Source organism: Amblyomma maculatum, chromosome 10, assembly GCF_055883805.1.
Source record: "Amblyomma maculatum isolate TAMU_Amacu chromosome 10, ASM5588380v1, whole genome shotgun sequence".
Taxonomy (NCBI): Eukaryota; Metazoa; Arthropoda; class Arachnida; order Ixodida; family Ixodidae; genus Amblyomma; species Amblyomma maculatum.
In genome coordinates this window covers 61,547,649-61,566,026 of record NC_139353.1, presented here as the reverse complement: position 1 = coordinate 61,566,026, position 18,378 = coordinate 61,547,649, and the positions used below count along the sequence as shown (strand labels likewise).

At 42.7% G+C, this 18,378-nt stretch overlaps 1 long non-coding RNA gene across 1 annotated transcript; it reads left to right on the top strand.

The window, feature by feature from the left end:
* Positions 1-12,604: 12,604 nt before the first annotated feature.
* Positions 12,605-17,218, top strand: LOC146176646 (uncharacterized). The gene is made up of 3 exons (XR_014701191.1): positions 12,605-12,686; positions 12,920-12,985; positions 16,703-17,218. It is a non-coding gene; the product is annotated as an uncharacterized LOC146176646 (long non-coding RNA).
* Positions 17,219-18,378: the final 1,160 nt, after the last annotated feature.

Sequence of the window (18,378 nt, the reverse complement as noted above, 5' to 3'; positions counted from 1 at the left end):
TCTGAGCTTTCTCCTATAGTTATGAGATTACCAGCCGCTGCTCCCGGTCCTGATAAAGTAACTTCAAAAATGTTAAAAATACTTTTTGACGAGTCACCTCAGACGTTATTAGAGCTAGTAAATTATTCCATCAAACATGCTTGGATACACCCAGAATGGAAACTTGCCAAAATAATTCCTTTACTTAAGAATAAAGGCGGTGCCTTGTCCATTGATAATATTAGACCAATTGCGTTAACATCAAACATTGTAAAATTAATTGAAAGAGCCATGCTTATACGTGTTTCGGAATTCATGAATAAAGAAAATATCCTCAGCCCTTGCCAAATTGGTTTCCGTCAAAAGTGTTCCATCTGGAATGCGCATGCTGATCTCGAAAGTCGAGTTCTTTTAGCACGGCGCCAAAAAATGTACGCTGCCTTGATAACGCTAGATATAGCCAAGGCCTATGATAGCGTTGAGCATAGCATTCTATTGCAAAAATTGAAATCTCTTCAGTTTCCACATTATTTAGTAGCCTGGATATCTGAATTCCTCCAAAACCGAGAGTTTTACTGTGCACTAAATGGCGTCCATTCTGGCAGATATAAGCAAGCCAGGGGAGTGCCGCAAGGAGCAGTCCTTTCACCAGTCCTTTTCAACATACTACTCAGCTCAATACCAGTTAATTATGACGTTCGCACTTACGTATATGCGGATGATATTGCGTTTTTTGCAACTGCATCGGATATTCAATCCCTTTATCTCCACTTGCAAACGTACCTAAACTCTATTGAGAATTGGTTGTGTGGCTTGCGTCTCACATTAAATGTCAACAAAAGCGCAGTCCTCGTATTTAACATAAAAGATTCTGTAAGTCTATCTGTAATGTATCAGCAGCAAATAATACCACAGGTTAAATCATTAAAGTATTTAGGGGTCACTTATGATGATAATCTTTCATGGCAGCCCCACATTAACCATATTGCTACGAAAGGGGCTCGGGCCGTGGGCATGTTGCGCCGAATTAGTCGTCCCAGGTCTGGAATGCGGAGAGATGTCCATTTAATGATTTATATTATGTATGTGCGTCCAATTTTAGAGTTTGGTTCAGTCTTGTTTTCTGGATCAGCAACTTATAAAATTCGACCGCTTGTTCTGTTGGAGCGAGAAGCACTTCGGTTGTGTCTGGGACTTCCAAAATTTGTTGCCAACAATGTGCTCTACCTTGAAGCCCGGATTCCACCCTTGATATATAGATTACAAATTCTAACCATTCAGACGTACTTAAAGATATATGAATCAGAGTTTCACCGATCTATGTCTATTTTTTGCTGTCAACCGACCTCCTTTTTCGGTGTCCATTGGTCTAAATTTCACACCCCGCAGGTTGTTAAGGTCAAAAATTTGCTGGACCCTTTAAATGTTTCCCTTCCTAGTATTCTACCCATACAAACCATCGGTTCATCTATTAAAATTGTCTTTGACGACATATTCCCGAATAATGCTAAAAACTTATCATCCGTTATTCTAAACGGATTATTAGAAGACCATTTAAGAAGTCTTTCTGCTAGTTTAGTTGTAGCTACTGACGCATCTCAAAGTAATGAAAAGGCGGGTGTGGGTATATATTGTCCACATTTAAACTGGTCTTTTTCTGTCCTGCTTCCGGACTTCACCCCAATTTTTGAGGCAGAGTTTCTGGCGGTGGTACTCGCTTTACAAAAATTAGACTCCTCTTTTTCTAAAGTGGCAGTAATTTCCGACTCTCTATCCTTGTGTTCATCTCTCTCTTCGTCGGTGGATTCTGCAATAGTAAAAACCTTTGCCTCCCTGATCCCTAGACATTTGAAAATTGTACATATGGTATGGGTTCCAGGCCACAGCAATGTGACTTTAAATGAATATGCTGACAATTTGGCAAAAGAGTCCCTTAATGGCCCCGTATTATCTATCCTTCCGGCGACCGCGTACATCACCGCAGCGAGGTTTCGAAGAAACGTCCTATTAAATATGAAAAATGGACATCTTTTAAGATCTGATGACTACCTGCATCTAAATTATTCTTGGAATAGAAAATTATGTCATTCACGGCAACTTGAGATTTCACTAACAAGGCTGCGATGCCGTATCCCACCTTTAAATTTCTATCTTTACAGGTCTGGTTTGGCACTGTCTCCCGTCTGCGCATTTTGCGGTGAACAAGAAACATTAGATCACTTTTTATTGTTTTGCCGCCGCTTTACTACGCTGAGAAAGCAGTTGATGGAAAGGCCATTGCAACAGCTTGGCCTTAGTTTAAGCAGCCCGACATTGTTATCATTTGGCGCCACAATCCTTGGGCACAGTCACAGGTCTGTGTTTACCGCCATGCAAAATTTCTTACTGGACTCAAATCGTTTGCCTTGCTAAATATTTAAACATCACTTGTTCTAAAATTGTAGTGTCAATCTCTCGTGAGTGTTGCCACTTTTCATTTTATATTTCACTTATTTCCCGTTTTGTTTCCTTTGCTCTACCCCTCAAATCATTTTTTTTAATGCAAGTATATTAAAAAAAAAAGAAAAAAAAGAAAAAAAAATCTTTGCTACCCAATTCTTGGCCGATCCCCCTCTGTGGGTATGTGCCATAAGTTATTTGGACAACAACAACAACAACAACAACAACAACAACAACGACGACAACGCTCGCTCCGACGTTCGCTCGTATATTGACACAACATCTACGACTGTTCGCCGGAAGTTTTGTTCACTGTTCACGGCGTGGCGCCCTGTGAAATATCTTCTATTACAGGTGATGGGGGAGCAATCCCTTCAACCTGCAGCTCCACAGCAGAGCTTTGTCTACCACTTCCGCGATATCTGAGACCGCCAACCAACCGCCAATCCCCAGTTATTTCCTTGAGGTTTTTACGTGACGAAATTAGAATCGAAATGCTGCCTTTTGCACTGTTACAGAATGCGACTTTATTTTGAGTACTTAGTAAAGTAGCTCAGGTTCCAATTTTCACGCAACTATCCTTATAAACTCATTCAAGATCAAGCGATACCGTGTTTTTATTTCCGATACCTGTAGAGTAAACAAGTATATTCACTCCTCTCATTTTAAATAATCTGAGTTTCCGGAATTTCTGTTTTCTCCCCTGATCTTATCATTCGTTCACTCTTCTCATTCTGCCTTTACTTGCCGATATTTACACAATAAAGGAAAAACTGTCTCTGGTAGATACCGCACAATTTATTCGTTGCAGCTATGAAAGTTAAAAATAAACTTTTGGCCATATTTTACAACTCTTCTGACGATCTGGTGTACCTGCGTTTGTATCAGTTTATTTACTCACAGGGTAGAAGCATTAAAGAAAGGATTAAGTAAAAATATTAAAAGGGAAACATAATTATTACAGCAAGATTTTTAAATGCACTAACAGAGATTTTAAACAAGTCGGCATTTATAATAGGGGCGATGGAGGTGTTGAGGTGGCTTCTCTTATTGGATGTCTTGGTGGTGAATGAACAGAATTGTAAGTTACTTCGACCGCTGATCACTTTAACCTTGAGTCGGTGATCGTTGCGGGGTGAAATTTATAATTGCAGCTCAACTAGTGAATCTCTGAGATTAGGATTAGAACGACAGATTTTGTGAAAAAGACGTATACGAGCGGAAGGTTCCCAGAGATCATTTACTTCGAGACCTCTTAATGTACAGATGCTTTATGCAGCTTTAAATCATTTTATTTCATTTCAATGCCTCTGAAATCTGAACTTAAAGCAAGTTAACACTTCATCAATTTCATTAGCCTCACTCTACCCTAAGCCGAGCAACAGCTCCTCAAATGTCCCTCCGAATTACCGGGTGTATCGCCAATTCCCTGTGAACTTTGTGCCTCCTTACGAACTTCGCCTCATCCGCCAACTATCTTTCTGTCGCCCTATGCTACCCTCTTTTTTTCGCTTGGCATGCCTTCCATTACTCTCAACGCCATCGGGTGAGGGTTAACTTACTTTCGCATTGCATGCCAAGGTCAACCCATTTTTTTTTCTTTACTTGCATTAGAAGGGCTGTAACTAGAGCTGTTGAATGGACCTTAGCCAGCCTTGCTAAGAACAAAGCTAGCGGAATTGATGGCATTCCAGCTGAGTTGCTTCAAAACCTCAACCATGACGCTGTAACATTCTGCATACATTATGTCAGAATATTTGGACAACCCTGCAGTGGCCACAGGATTGGAGGAGGTCAGTTTACATCCCCATTCCAAAGAAAGGCAGTGCCAAAGATTTTTTCAGCTACTGCACGATCGCGCTTATTTCGCATGCTAGCAAAGTGATGTTGAAAATCCTCCAAGGTAGGCTGCAGCAGTATGTGGATCGGGAGTTTCCGAACGTGCAAGCTGGGTTTCGCAAGGGCAGAGGAACTAAAGACCAAATTGCCAACCTTCGCTGGATCATGGAAAAAGCAAGAGTTCCAGAAACCCATCTACTTCTGCTTTATTGATTATGCGAAAGCGTTTGACTGCGTAGATCACAGCAGATTGTGGCAAGCTCTCCAAGAGATGGGAATTCCAATTCACCTCATCTGTCTCCTCAGGAACCTGTATGCAGGACAAGAGGCCACAGTCAGAACTGGGCATGGTCTTACTGATTGGTTTCCGATTGAGAAAGGAGTGAGGCAAGGCTGCAAACTGTCGCCCTGCCTATTTAACCTATATGCAGAGTGCATCATGAGGAAGGCCGGTCTGGACGAGTCTTCAGCTGGAGTGAAGATTGTTGGAAAACGTATCAACAACCTTAGATATACGAATGATACCACTTTAATGGCAGAAAGTGAAGTGGAACTCAAGAGACTTCTGATGCGCGTACAAGAAGAGAGTGAGAAGTTTGGGCTTAAACTGAACATTAAAAGAAAAAGATCATTGCGTCTTGCCCTATCAAGTCCTGGAGCATCAATGGACAAGAAGTGGAAGCTGTGATAGATTTTCTCTTCTTGGGCTCCAAGATTACCTCGGAAGGAGACTGCAGCCATGAAATTAGGAGACGCCTGCTTCTGGGAAAGAGAGCAATGGTTAGCCTTGACTGCCTAGTAAAGAGCAGAGACATTAGTCTGCCAACCAAGATCCGTATAACTCGTGCTATGGTCTTCCCATTTGTGATGTATGGATGCGAGAGTTGGACTGTGAAAAAGGCTGACCGCCGAAGAATTGACGCGTTTGAATTGTGGTGCTGGCGAAGACTCTTGAGAGTTCCTTGGGCTGCCAGAAGACCAAATCAGTCGATATTGTCGACCATAAACCCTGACTGCTCATTGGAGGATCAAATTCTAAAGTTAAAGCTCAGCTACTTTGGTCATGTGATGAGAAGAGAGGAGTCGCTGGAGAAAGATTTGATGTTGGGAGAGGTTGAGGGTCACCGGAGAAGGGGTAGGCAGCGAACGCGATGGTTAGATGGCATCCTCGAGGCACTGCAGATGAAGTTATGTGATGTTAGGAAGATAGTGAGAGACCGGAAAGCGTGGCGTGACATGGTCCATAGGGTCACGAAGAGTCGGACACGACTGAACGACTGAACTGAACTGAACTAGAGCTTGTTCTGTGATTCACTCTGCTTGCTTCCTGTTTTTTAAAGTTATACCTATACTCCGTTTCATACATCAGGTGCAACGCAGCGAAAGCTACGCAAGTAGTCCGCAAGAAAAAAAAACAGGAGGCGTATCACTACGCGCTCGTTCTGTAGACGAGCTCTATTCCGAGCATACACGTTTGCAATAACATGCTTCGCATGCTTAGACATCTTCACAAAGCAGATCTTATAAAAAAAATGCGCACCAAAGAACCATTTTCTCAAAAAGGGATGCGCAGCGCGGAGGGCACAGCCAGCGCCATCTGGTGGCACAGCTGGCAAGGTTGCGGGGCAGCAAAACGCGGCACGAACCAAAACGACATAAAAAACGTACAAATTAGCCAAATCAGACCTTTTTTCCCTAAAAAAGGTGCTTTTTATGAAGTTGATGGCAAATGTAAAATGTATTAAGCTTTCAGACAACGCAACTATTATTTCCTCTCGTCAAGAGCAGGCACCATTTTTTATCGCGGATGCGGAGAGCGCAAACAAGAGCTGTAGCTTTGGTAGTGTTGCACTTGATGTATGAAACGGAGTATATGATGTTCGGGTCAGTATTTTCTAACGTTATCTTCATTTAAGTTAGGCCCTAAAGCAGATTGCCAGTATTGAACAGCTATACACTTTTCTTTTAGGGGTACTAGAAAATTTGGTTTCGTAATCCTAGAGTAATTACAAAAGCCTTCCACCTTTTCTATATTGAACTAGTTACGTCACTCTCTTCATACAAATCTGCAATAACAGTTTAATACTAGTAGATGAATTCTACTATTGAAATACCTCGCTGCTATTTTAAACAGTTGTTTTTTGCTAGACTGTTCGGTAATAATTTTGTCTTTAGTATGTTCACTTTTCCTGCCACCGTTCTGAATAGCGTTTCTCATTCACTGGCCATGATTGCAATTAATCTGCGGACCTACCTACTACTGCATGTAATCAGATCTTATTTCTAAAACCGTCCAATCCAGACGCTTAAATAAGTCATTTACGCATACAGAGAATAAAATTCAAGAGATTGTGTCTCTGCCTAATGCCCTTCCCATTTAGGTTATTATTACTGTCTGAGGAACTAGGCATCCCTGCAGCCGCCAAAGATGTCTTAGTGTTTTTAAACTTTTTGCTTTCTGCACCCTACTCACGTATGCCTTCATAATTTCTGAGATTGTGAATTAATAGGAGGGCGCACATTAGGACATTTTTATTTTTAATCTTGCCATTCGTGCTCTCCCATGTTCACTTCTGGCCGTACCACTGCAGTATAATTTAGTCCCAAACCGTAAGTTATTCCGATCTGTTAGTTCTACCATTATATTTCCTTGCATTTTATAGAATTAATACCATAGTGGAGAGACGGTCTGTTGCCCATTTTGAAACGTTTTTACTATGACACTGGTTTTGTATATAAAGTTAATATTGTCACGGAAAGCAGGTGTACACTTGACGAAAAAGACAGGCGAGGCATCATCAACAAGCAGCATTTCCGCCGACAGCGCACGAACACACTTCAACGTCCTCTTCTTTCAGGCGCCACCAGGTGGCGCCTGAAAGAAGAGTTAAGTGTTGTTGTTAAGTGTTTGTTTGTTTGTTTTTGACTTCTTTAGCTTCGCATACATGACTCTGCTTTTGCTACGAGCGATTGACTGCCTTTGCTTCACATACCTGACTCTGTTTCCTTTGACTGCTTTTGCTTCGAGTACTTGACTCTGCCTTGCTACGATTGACTGACTGCGTTTGCTAAGGTTCTTATCAGTTATTTTTAGTTAACCTTGTTTCTAAGGTGTTTAGTCATACGTGCTGAGCCATGTCATTCATGAATTCTGATGGCGGAGGGGTGGAAAGCGATTGAGCTATGAACGCTTGAGTGACCGAGAGTATGAATTTGTTCCCTTTTTCCTTCAATGAAGAGTTGGTAGTTTGCGCTCGTCCCGTGCTACGTGTCCCTCTTACTTTTGTGTCGTGTTTGTTGCGCATTTCACCATGACTACAGTAGACATTCACCAACTGGCCCGCCAACAGCTCCTGTTAAAGCATATTTCTAATTCAGTGGGCCCTTCAGGCTGTGCTTCCATGTTGTGTGTGCCATCTTCATACGCTCAAGTGGAGACCATCATTAGCTACATTGTCGCCACTACTATACGTGCAAGAAAAATCGCCTACTGCTTGAGAGAAGGAACTATGCTGGTCGAAGTAAGTTCTATCTTCGGGTTGGTGAAACTTTCTATGGGACACTGGAAGAGAGTGTGCAGAATAATCAGATCAGAATTATGGAGGCAGGTTCGCCCATGGCACGATTGGTTAAGGGTAGTGTGTTTCACGCATTACCCTAAAGGGATGGCTGAGCACATGCTTCGCATGCATCTGAGAAGGGCCGCTCAGAACACGGAAGTTGTTTGGAGTATTACCATTAGAAGCTTACTGAAGCAGACGGAAAGAAGGAAAGGCAGTCGAGGAAAGGCAAGCGTGACAGTGCTGGCAGACGTCCAAGTGCCGGAGAGTGTTGTACGTGTTCTTGAGAAAGGCCCCAAGTACAGCGAAGAACCCACCTTGCTAGGGCACGAATTGCTGGCTATCAACAGGAACATCGCCAAGAAAGCTGACAACGAAAACAAAGAGAGATGCATTTTGGACGGGGTGGACAGCTTATCGAGGACCGCGTGCAAGGCTAAGGCAACAACGACGACGCAAGAATCGGGAAAGGTGCTGAACTTTTTTAGAAATAATAATGCGCGGCTGATGCAGGCTGATAAAGATGGAGTGTTTGTAATTGTCTCGGAAGGTATGCTCAGTGATAAGGCCGGACAGGCAATAAGGAAGAACTTTAAACACGTCAGTAGTGTAGTAATTAGAGTAAAGAGCAAGGCTCAAAAAATGTGCAATGAATTAGGTCTAGATCGGTTAGCCAAATATATTAATAAATGCAAAGGGAACTCACTACAAGTATTTTTCGCAGCAAAGACGCATAAAGTAGATGTACCGTTTAGGACTATTGTAAGGGAAACAGGTTCTTGGCAAAAACAGGTAAGCTTGTATCTGAAAAAGCCCTTACAAAAGCTTCGAGTAAACGATCCGTTCGCTACCAAGAATTCGAAGGAAGTTACAGCGTACCTGGAACAAAATAGCAACTTTGGATACATGTTTTCTGTTGATGTGGAGGACCTTTTTTATTCGGTTCCTCACGACGAGCTTCTAGTTTCTGTTAAAACCTGTATAGAAGAAAATGGAGAAGTGTCCTTTCAAAACTCTGTGGGTATGAATGCAGACAATTTTATCACGGTTCTTGAATTCTACCTTAACAGCACTTTTATAGAATATGACAACAAGTTTTACTTACAAAGGCAAGGTATTTGCATTGGATTTTGCGTGGCGCCTGTTTTGTGTAATATTTTCTTATCCTATATTGACCGCACCCTGACGACTGCATTAGAAGGCATGAAAGTTTTAAAAGTGTACAGATATGTAGACGACTTTTTAATTCTCCTTAAGCAGGATGATGGGGACTTTACTGAGTTGACGACTAAAATTTTAGAACAGTTTAAAATACTGGGTAAGGGCTTGACTTTCATGCATGAAGCCCCCAAAGCAAACACCTTACAGTTTTTGGACTTGCAACTGTCCCTTTCCAATAATCACCTGTGTTGGATGTATCACCCCAGGGTAGCGAAGGATCTTCTACCATTTGAATCGGCACACTCCAAGACGGTCAAAAGGGGCATTGCTACCCTTTGTCTTGAGTCCGCACTCATGAATTCATGCGAACACAAAATGAGTGAAAGCTTCGAAAACCAAATGACTCGATTGGAAGCGACGGGCTACCCCTGTGTGATCCGGACGGCTGTAAGCGAAACCCTGCTTCAGAAGCTGAAGGGAAAAGCGCGCAGAAGGGCTCCAAACAATGGTACAAGACCGGTCATGGTACCTTACATGCACAAGGTCGCGCACAACCTGAAGAAAGTGGCCGGCAGGTACTCAGTACCCATGGTGTTCTCGGCACCAAAGAAGCTAGGCCAGCTGTGCTCACGCACCGCAAAGCAGAAGGAAAGGAAAGGTGGCTGTACCAAACAACATACGAAGCCCTTTGTCAAATGCGCGACAGGTGTAGTTTACACCATACCACTGACTTGTGGAAAGGCCTACAAAGGCCAGACTGGGCGCTTCATAAATGAGCGTGCAGGGGAGCATGAACGTTGATTAGGCGATAAACATATTAGCACAAATTTGGCTGAGCATTGCAGAACCTGCAAATGTCAGCCACGGCTTCATGAGATAAAAATCCTTGGCAGGGGCAGTAGTGCCAATGCACGTGAGATTTTGGAAGCGTTTTTTATAAAGAACGATAGTAACTGCATAAGTGACGCGTCAGTCGTCCTGTACAGAAATGAATTAGCCTTTTTGAAAACGGCATTTAGGGTATGAAAATTAGGCACGTGTGACATGACCTCTTGGGCCGCACGCTGCACGCATGAGTTGATTTTCAATCGCGAGGCCCAGGGTCAACTGATTGTTGCTTGCTTTGACGACCTGTCTTAGGTGATAAAGTAATCAGTTTTATTTTACATTGTCTAACGTTTTAGATTTTGACTGCCTTGCTTCGCATAGATGACACGGCCTTTGCTACGAGTGACTGACTGCTATTGATACAGGTTGTTCGTTAACTTTTGCCCTGTTCGTTCTTGTTGTTAGTTGTTTGTTTGTTTTTGACTTCTTTAGCTTCGCATACATGACTCTGCTTTTGCTACGAGTCATTGACTGCCTTTGCTTCACATACCTGACTTTGTTTCCTTTGACTGCTTTTGCTTCGAGTACTTGACTCTGCCTTGCTACGATTGACTGACTGCGTTTGCTAAGGTTCTTATCAGTTATTTTTAGTGAACCTTGTTTCTAAGGTGTTTAGTCATACGTGCTGAGCCATGTCAAATATGAATTCTTATGGCGGAGGGGTGGAAAGCGATTGAGCTATGAACGCTTGAGTGACCGAGAGTATAAATTTGTTCCCTTTTTCCTTCAATAAAGAGTTGGTAGTTTGCGCTCGTCCCGTGCTACGTGTCCCTCTTACTTTTGTGTCGTGTTTGTTGCGTATTTCACCATGACTACAGTAGACATTCACCAACTAGCCTGCCAACAGCTCCTGTTAAAACACATATCACACTGCCCATTACCGCGTGAAAATACGGCTTCATGCGGGCAACGTGCACCACCTCGGAGCATGGTTGCCGACGCGAGGTCTGCACAGTGCCCGCCGGAAGGAGTTCGTATGCCACTTCAGTGACACAGCGCAGAACTTCGTAAGGTCCAAAATAACGCGACAAGAGTTTTTCAGACAAGCCGGACCGGCGCAACGGTGTCCACATCCAAACTTTCTCTCCAGGTTGGTATGTGACGTTTCGATGGCGGAGGTTGTAGCGACGTGTATCCTTGCCCACCTGTTGTTGAATGTGAATGCGGGCCATTTGACATGCTTCCTCGGTGCGCTGAGCAAATTGTTCGGCGTCTGGCGTGAGCGGATGATCATCAGTGCAGCACGAGAGCACGGCATCCAACATCGTCTGAACGTCGCGTCCACAGATCAGGCGAAATGGCGTAAAACGCGTCGTCTCTTGGATGGCAGTAGAGAGATTTAGCTTACCCGAGACGTATTACGTCTCCCGGAGACGTACAGACGTAGACGTATCGGACGCCTACTGCGCATGCGTGAAAACTGTCGATACGTACAGGCGCTGGAGACGTACTCCGGAGACGTATGCCGCGTGACGTCCAGCTTGCCGTAATCTCGCGAGATCTCACGAGATTTCAGCAGCCATGGAGCCAAGCCGCCAAGCTAAACCAAGCGCCGATGGGATGGTGCTACGAGTGCTTGTAGAGTGCTGCTGTGCGCAACGGGCCACATAGTTCTTCCGTTTTCACATTAGCGTCATCAAATGCTGTAATACCCTTGCCCCGGCCGTGCCAAGAAAACATCATGCGCAAGCGTTTCAGTGCGGCGGACGACCAGCAAGTAGCTCGAGATCGCCACCATCCTGTACATACACTGTACAGCGCAGGGAGAAGGCGCCGTCGAAAGAAGTTGCAACGATTTCTAGGGATCCGCCGACGGCGAACGAGCGCTCGCTCCGCTGCGCAATGAAGGCGTTCGCAAAGGCCTTTGCAAGCCATCCAGCGTCAGAAAAAAAAAAATGATTCTGGTAAGTCACTACCACTACCTTCTCTGTTCAGACGATCGGACTGGACAGCGGACTGTCCGAGCAGAACAATTAGTTATCATATGTGACGAAAACGGCACTTTCGAGTAGCTCGGAATGGCAGTGACTCGGCGCCTGCCGATCGCGTGCGCTCCGAGTAGGAGTGGTGGTGGATGATGCTTTCCCACGATACATACGGCCCGCCCGTCTGAACACCACCTAGGCGATTGCTGGGGAATAGTTGTGCGAATTAGATACATGATATTTCAACATTTTTGCTAAGCATGGCTTGAGTTGCATAATATAATACACGTCGTGTAGCTGCATTTGTTTACATGTGCATGTAAATGTGCACAGCCACCAGGAGCCACAATAAATGAAAATTGTTTGCAAGATGATTTACTTTATCTTCTGGCACCATTAGCTAATAGCACATGCTGAATGCAGTGCCAAAGCCAAATATTGCAAGAGGTCATTTAATATATATATATATTTTTTTGCTCCAAGCTTATGAACTTGTGTCCCTGTGTCAGCACGTGAAATGAAGTGCGCCAATATTTTATGCTGTTGGACAAAACATTCAGGCACTGGAAGTCCTATTAGCATTTACAAGTCGCAGAGGCTGAACTGGTTTGATCATTGTGTTATAAAAACACCTGAAAATTAAAAAAGGATCCTTGTTAAGGACCATTGCATTGAATGAAGGCAACAGTGTCTGCGTTGTGGCACTGTTCTAGTGTCCTGGCACAACTTTCAGCTGCACAATTAGATCCTGTATTATGTTGGCAAGTTAATTACCAATCATCTGTGTCTCATATGGCTATTCCCTTTCAGATGAAATGAGCCTGCAAGTGCCTGAATGACATGGTGCCCAGAGAGACTCATGATGATGAAAGCAATCATGACAACTCCCGGAATAGTAAGCGACAACACTTCTTATATTACTTTCTTCAATGTTCTTGTTGAACATGTTACAGCTATTTACAAAGCACTGCAATGTTCAGTCCTGATTCTCTTACTGCAGTTTACAAGGTGTAGCCAGAGTGCTAAAGTAAGCTCGTGCATGTTGTTATGCACCGGAAAACAGCCCAAGATCTCATGGCTGCAGAAATAATTATTTCTTTCATTTGTTTGCTTGCTTCCATGGCACAGCCACAAGTCTGCACAGTGTGGAGCCGCTGCCGTCAACACCAAGCCTGCAGTCAGTGCCCCTGAGGGGTGAGGACATATTTACGTTATTTTGAGCAGCACCAATTTGTAAAAAGTTTTATTTATCTCAATGCCTTAACAACTTATTATAGTTTAAAACTCAAGACTGCTTAGTACAACTGCACTAGAACCTAGTTGTTAGCTTTTGCATTCATGCCAAAACTATGCACGGACCAGCAGCAGCAACAGTGCATTATACAAAATGCAATGGTCTATGAAAGCAGCGATAAATTAAATAAATGAGTAGGAGAACAAATTATTCACAAATTTTCATGTTCATGGTGCACACTCACGAGACCATCGCAATGCTTTGTGTATTGTTATGCTTGTCTCAGACTGTTTTGAACCTGCACTCCATTTGGTGGCATGACTGAGTCTTTGGTTTGAGAGAAGAATGACGTTTCGAAGATGAGAGAACAAAAGCAATGAAATTTGATTGCACTTCTGCAGACTTATGTACATACTTCAAAGGTCTTAACAGCAAAAGGTCAAAAGCAAGTTCATAGCAATGATAGACTATTGAGCCTCTTGCCCAGGGCTATTGTTTTTTTTTACTCCACAAGAAACCTTTAAACAATCAATCCAGCCCTCTTACAGAACTTTGGCCAATAAAACACGGCACATCTCTCCTGGTCAATCAGCCAGTCAATCAAAAGGTATTGGTAAGCAATGTTCCTGCAGTCATACCTTGGGAACAGGCGAGGAGACATAGAAACTTCCCTTTTCACTTCGATAGCGTTGCAATAGTCGAACAAGGAGTCTGTCTGCCAGAAAAACACAGGGCATGTCTGATGCCACATACAGCGGATCAAAACAGCATCTGTAGAACTCAACTCCTAATGGATCAGTGTAATGGTTTTATGGCCATGTCCCTTCTCCCAAACAGCCACCATATCTTCCTGTGTGGTGTGCCATCAGGCACTCCTCTCCAGAATGTATTCATCACCGGGCAAAGCGTGGGAAGTTACCACATGCGTTTTCTTTTTGCGGCTTCACACTTTTGTGTGATGTTTGCCTGGACGCGTGATGCATTTCCAGCTCTTAGGTCATTGCAGCATGCTGCTGTGCATGTGCATAATCAACGCAAAAGCTCAGAAGTAATATTTTATAGAGACATTTCTACCGCAATTACCCATTTGGTGAATTTTATTTATCCTCAAGAAAGGGATGGCAAAATTATATTATTGTTTACTCCACCCGCCACTGTGGTCTTAATGCATTGGTTGATGTGAAAAAATGATTCAATTTGTTTTCAATGTGCATCAGAAGGAGCGTTCACTGACATAAAATAACATCAAATACCATGGAAAATATTTTGCATATGCCAGCAACAGGCAAGTCCCAGTGTAGATTGCTGTTGAACGTGACACTTAGTATTCTCTGCGAGCCTACAATTGTAATATTCCGGCTCTCATTGCTGACAGCACGATTAAATTTTTTTTTCTGGGAAAATAATTAGCGTTGTCTTTGAACAATTTATATTAAGTTTGTTTGATTGAAACCACAACAATAATGTTAACAGGAAGGCTTTGCTTTGCTTTGTCAACGTGTCTGCATCTGTGCTCGTCATAATAGAACAGTCATCTGCATGCGGTGGTGGCAAAACTAATAAATATCCAACAGGTGCAAGGTAGGTGGCAACTTATCCGCAAAGATGACAGCCTGGAGTCCTTGGACATGGGCGACGTCAGCTAGTCGGATTAGACCTAGCAGAGTTTCAGGGCGTGAGCTCGACAGTAGTTTCCCAAAATTATTTTTTGTCTCTCGATTTATATTTTAGATTTCTGGACATGCCCATGTCATATGTACCAGATACACCCTATATATGTACGACAAATTTAATGGATATGTCGATGTGGGCAATGTCTTTGATGAACACTTTCAACAACAGTGGCCAAAGCAGGCTTCCTTGTGAAACACTGTTAGTGACTGTTAGATCGTTCAAATGGTGATTACTCAGGCATGCTATTTGTGTTTATTCTCCTCTCCTTCGGGGCAAGTGCCAAGGGATATACCCTACAACCCGTGTGCAATTCTGTTCACAACTATATAATCACACCAGGTAGATTGCTACAATGAGAATTCACTGCCTTTTCTTTTCCTTTATTTTTTTCATGAAAGTCTAGTTTTAGATTTGTAATTATCAAAATACCCAATTGCTTGTCCATGAACCTTTTGTACTTGCTATATACCATGGCCTATTCCCCGCCATGGGTATGTGCCATTACCACTAAAGACAGTCACCCATGGGTCTGATACATAGGTCAGGGGTGGAAGCAGGCTCAAACATTTTGGAGCAGCTTTGGAGCAATGAGACAAGAGTTTTGGAGCATTTGAATTATGTTTTGGAGCAGGTTCCTAAGGTCAAATGCCTCTGATAATTGTAGCAATTGTTTTTCTCTTTCTGACAGAAAAAGATGAGCTCTTCCTTTTTATGCAAGTTCAATGCCTCTCCAACTTCGCACTCATTTCTGACAAGACAACGGCCAACAACTTGGAGCAGACTAGCAGCAAACAAAATGCTTGCTGGTGTGCTTTATAACTGAACACCTAGTGTGACCTTGTGACCTAACGCATTTGCCTATTCTGACTTGACAGATTCAAATGTCACATTTACCACTTCAATGCACTCAAGCAATGCCACTAATTTGGAGCTCAGATTAATGGCCATGACATTTCTGCTATCTTGTGCATATCCCTTTTTGATCCTATGCCTGTGCTGATAAATTCCTGAGCAGTGGTCAGTAGTGCCTTCAGGAAACCTAGATGGCACTGAAGGGTAGCCTTTTCATCCTTCAGCATTTTTACTTCACTACCTCCTTCCAATAGTTCTATCATTCTTTGCTCGAGCAATGCTGGGGCTCATTTTTTAAATCTTGGCAATAGGCCCTGTATGGCTTTCCAACACTCTTGAGACGCTTCCTAGTGAGTGACATCTTTGGAGTACCAACCCATAATGATTCAAGTATGATTTTGTCTGCTGTAGGCCCGGCAAGCTTGTTACTGAAAAAGAGGCTCTATAAGTGCCTGCTTGTTCTTAGACCACAACCATTAGAATAACTCATGTGGTTTTTCCAGTCTGACAAGCTTCCTTCCGAACGCCTCACGGTAGTTTGCGCCTATCTGCTTCGCTTGCTTCGCTTGCTGCTCTTGCTTCTCTCTCCACCGGCGATTCAAAAGGCTGAGAGGAGGTGCTACGTCACATGCACAGTGCATTTGTTTTGCAATTATCTCCAATCGCCAGTGACTCATATTAAATTTACTTGCAAACAAATATTTATTATGCCACATGCTTCCATCCCCTAAAAAAATTTCGTTTGTATTAAGCCCAGTGCTAGATGCGTTATATCTTTGCTACTGGTGCAAAGACATTGTTTGCGTGTTGCACTAAATATGATGGTAGAACATTAAAACAGCCAGTTTGGAGCAGTTTTGAAGCAATATTGCATTTTGGAGCAGGATAGAGCAGGAAAAGCAGTTTGGAGTAGAATGGAGCAAATGGAGCGGCAATCCCACCTCCGATAGGTGCATTCACAAGAGGAGACTGCTGCACTTCTGTGCCATGATATAGGGGTATGCCATATGCCCAGACATTTCATGAATAATCATGTGCGTAGTTATTCACTGCAATGCCAGCTGGAGAGCAATATTAAACAACCTCCAGCTTTCTCATAACAGCTTTAATTTTACAGTAATTTCTGTGAACACTGCACCTTTTCATTTCAGGAAGGTAGAAGAATACAACACGGATGTTTTATGCAGCACATGGTGACGAACACTGCCCCGTGTGAAGATGGACATGTGAAGATCAGCTGGTGAAATCTTGGCAATCAGTTGACAAGATGCTGATTGCACTGATGAAAGAATGAAAGTTATTTATGTTGGCACTATATCACATTGCAGATAGCACCAGTTTATTTTCTCCAAAACTCTCTCGACCATGTTCACTTTGCCAAATAAATCCCAAATACATTTTTGCAACACAAATGCTGTCGGTGTGTTTCTGTTCTTGCATTTTATGGTGCATAAGTAGCTAAGGCTACAGTTTCGCAAATACAGGTCCAAAATTATCTGCAAAAGGCATTACACTAATTTTAAATTGCATATTTTAAGAAATATTTGCATTGTTAGAATTGTAAACGTATGCAATGACTCGAAAAAAAATATGTGCACAACCTCTCTCAAGTGAGCCTCAGCTACAACGTTGAAAACACTGTTAGTGTGGTCACCACTTCACCAAAAGGAATTCAAAATGTCCCGTTACATAGTGGTAATTGCTATAAGCATATCATAGATTAGTGTTTCTCAAATAAGGGCTCACGAAGTGATTTTCAGGATCCATGAAACCCACAGCTGCAAAAAAACAAAAGAAAGATATGCGTGATAGCTTCGGCCTGACTAGACACAGTTTTGCAGGGTTAAAATCTAGCAGATTCAAAGGCGACTTTAGTTTATTAAAAAAAAAAGAGTGCGGAAACAGAGGGAGAGGGCATCTGCGGCATTCGTTGATGCCAACGTTGGTAAAACTCGAGCTCTGGCTGCACTACTGGATGGGGCTACAATGCAAAGGATCTCGGGCATGATGACAACATGACAGCTCAATGAGAGTACAATTAATTCAGTAGTGTACAGAAAACTCTGAATAATGACTCTAGCAGTACATGCCATCAATGAATATATGAGCTGTGAATTAGCGGCATGAAGTGAAAAGCCATAAAATGGCATCATCACTTTTTGCATCTGGTAGCACAGCCTGAATCATATTGTAGAGACAAATTTAAAAAAAAAGTATCGAAAAAAGGGTTTCAAACGAACTTGATTTCATTACCCCGTATGTAGAGGTGCGGACATAAGTAAATGAAGCACTCCTTCCCGTTCAAATTAAAATAACGCACCAGGAAAACAATATTTGTGCAAGTCAAAGGGCACTGGCGTCTAACTACCGTTTATCACATACCACGACTGACAGCTTCAGTTATGCAGAGGGTTATAAATTTTAGATGGAAATTTCGTGCTCCTTCTACATTTGTCCGCACCGGTACGTAGCCTAAGATGGAAGAAAGCTCTCAGTATGTGAATGGCGAAGTGAGAACCTCAGATACAAATACCAAAACAGAGCAACGGAGTAAAACGAACAAAATATTTTTTTATTCGATACAGAATTCATTTGCAAATGACATGTACCGTTATTCACATGGTGGCTATAGACAATGACATGCAGGCACTTTTAAACAAGCTGAGAAATATTGCTTCTGGTCTCCATTCTGGTATAAAATTATTGTTTTGCCTGAAAAAAAGCGAATGGGCTTTTTCCTAGGTAGTAAAATATGCACAAAAGCCGTGCAAGCCTGTGGGAATTTCAACACGTGTTAAATCTGCGGTTTGCAAAACGTTTATTCAGT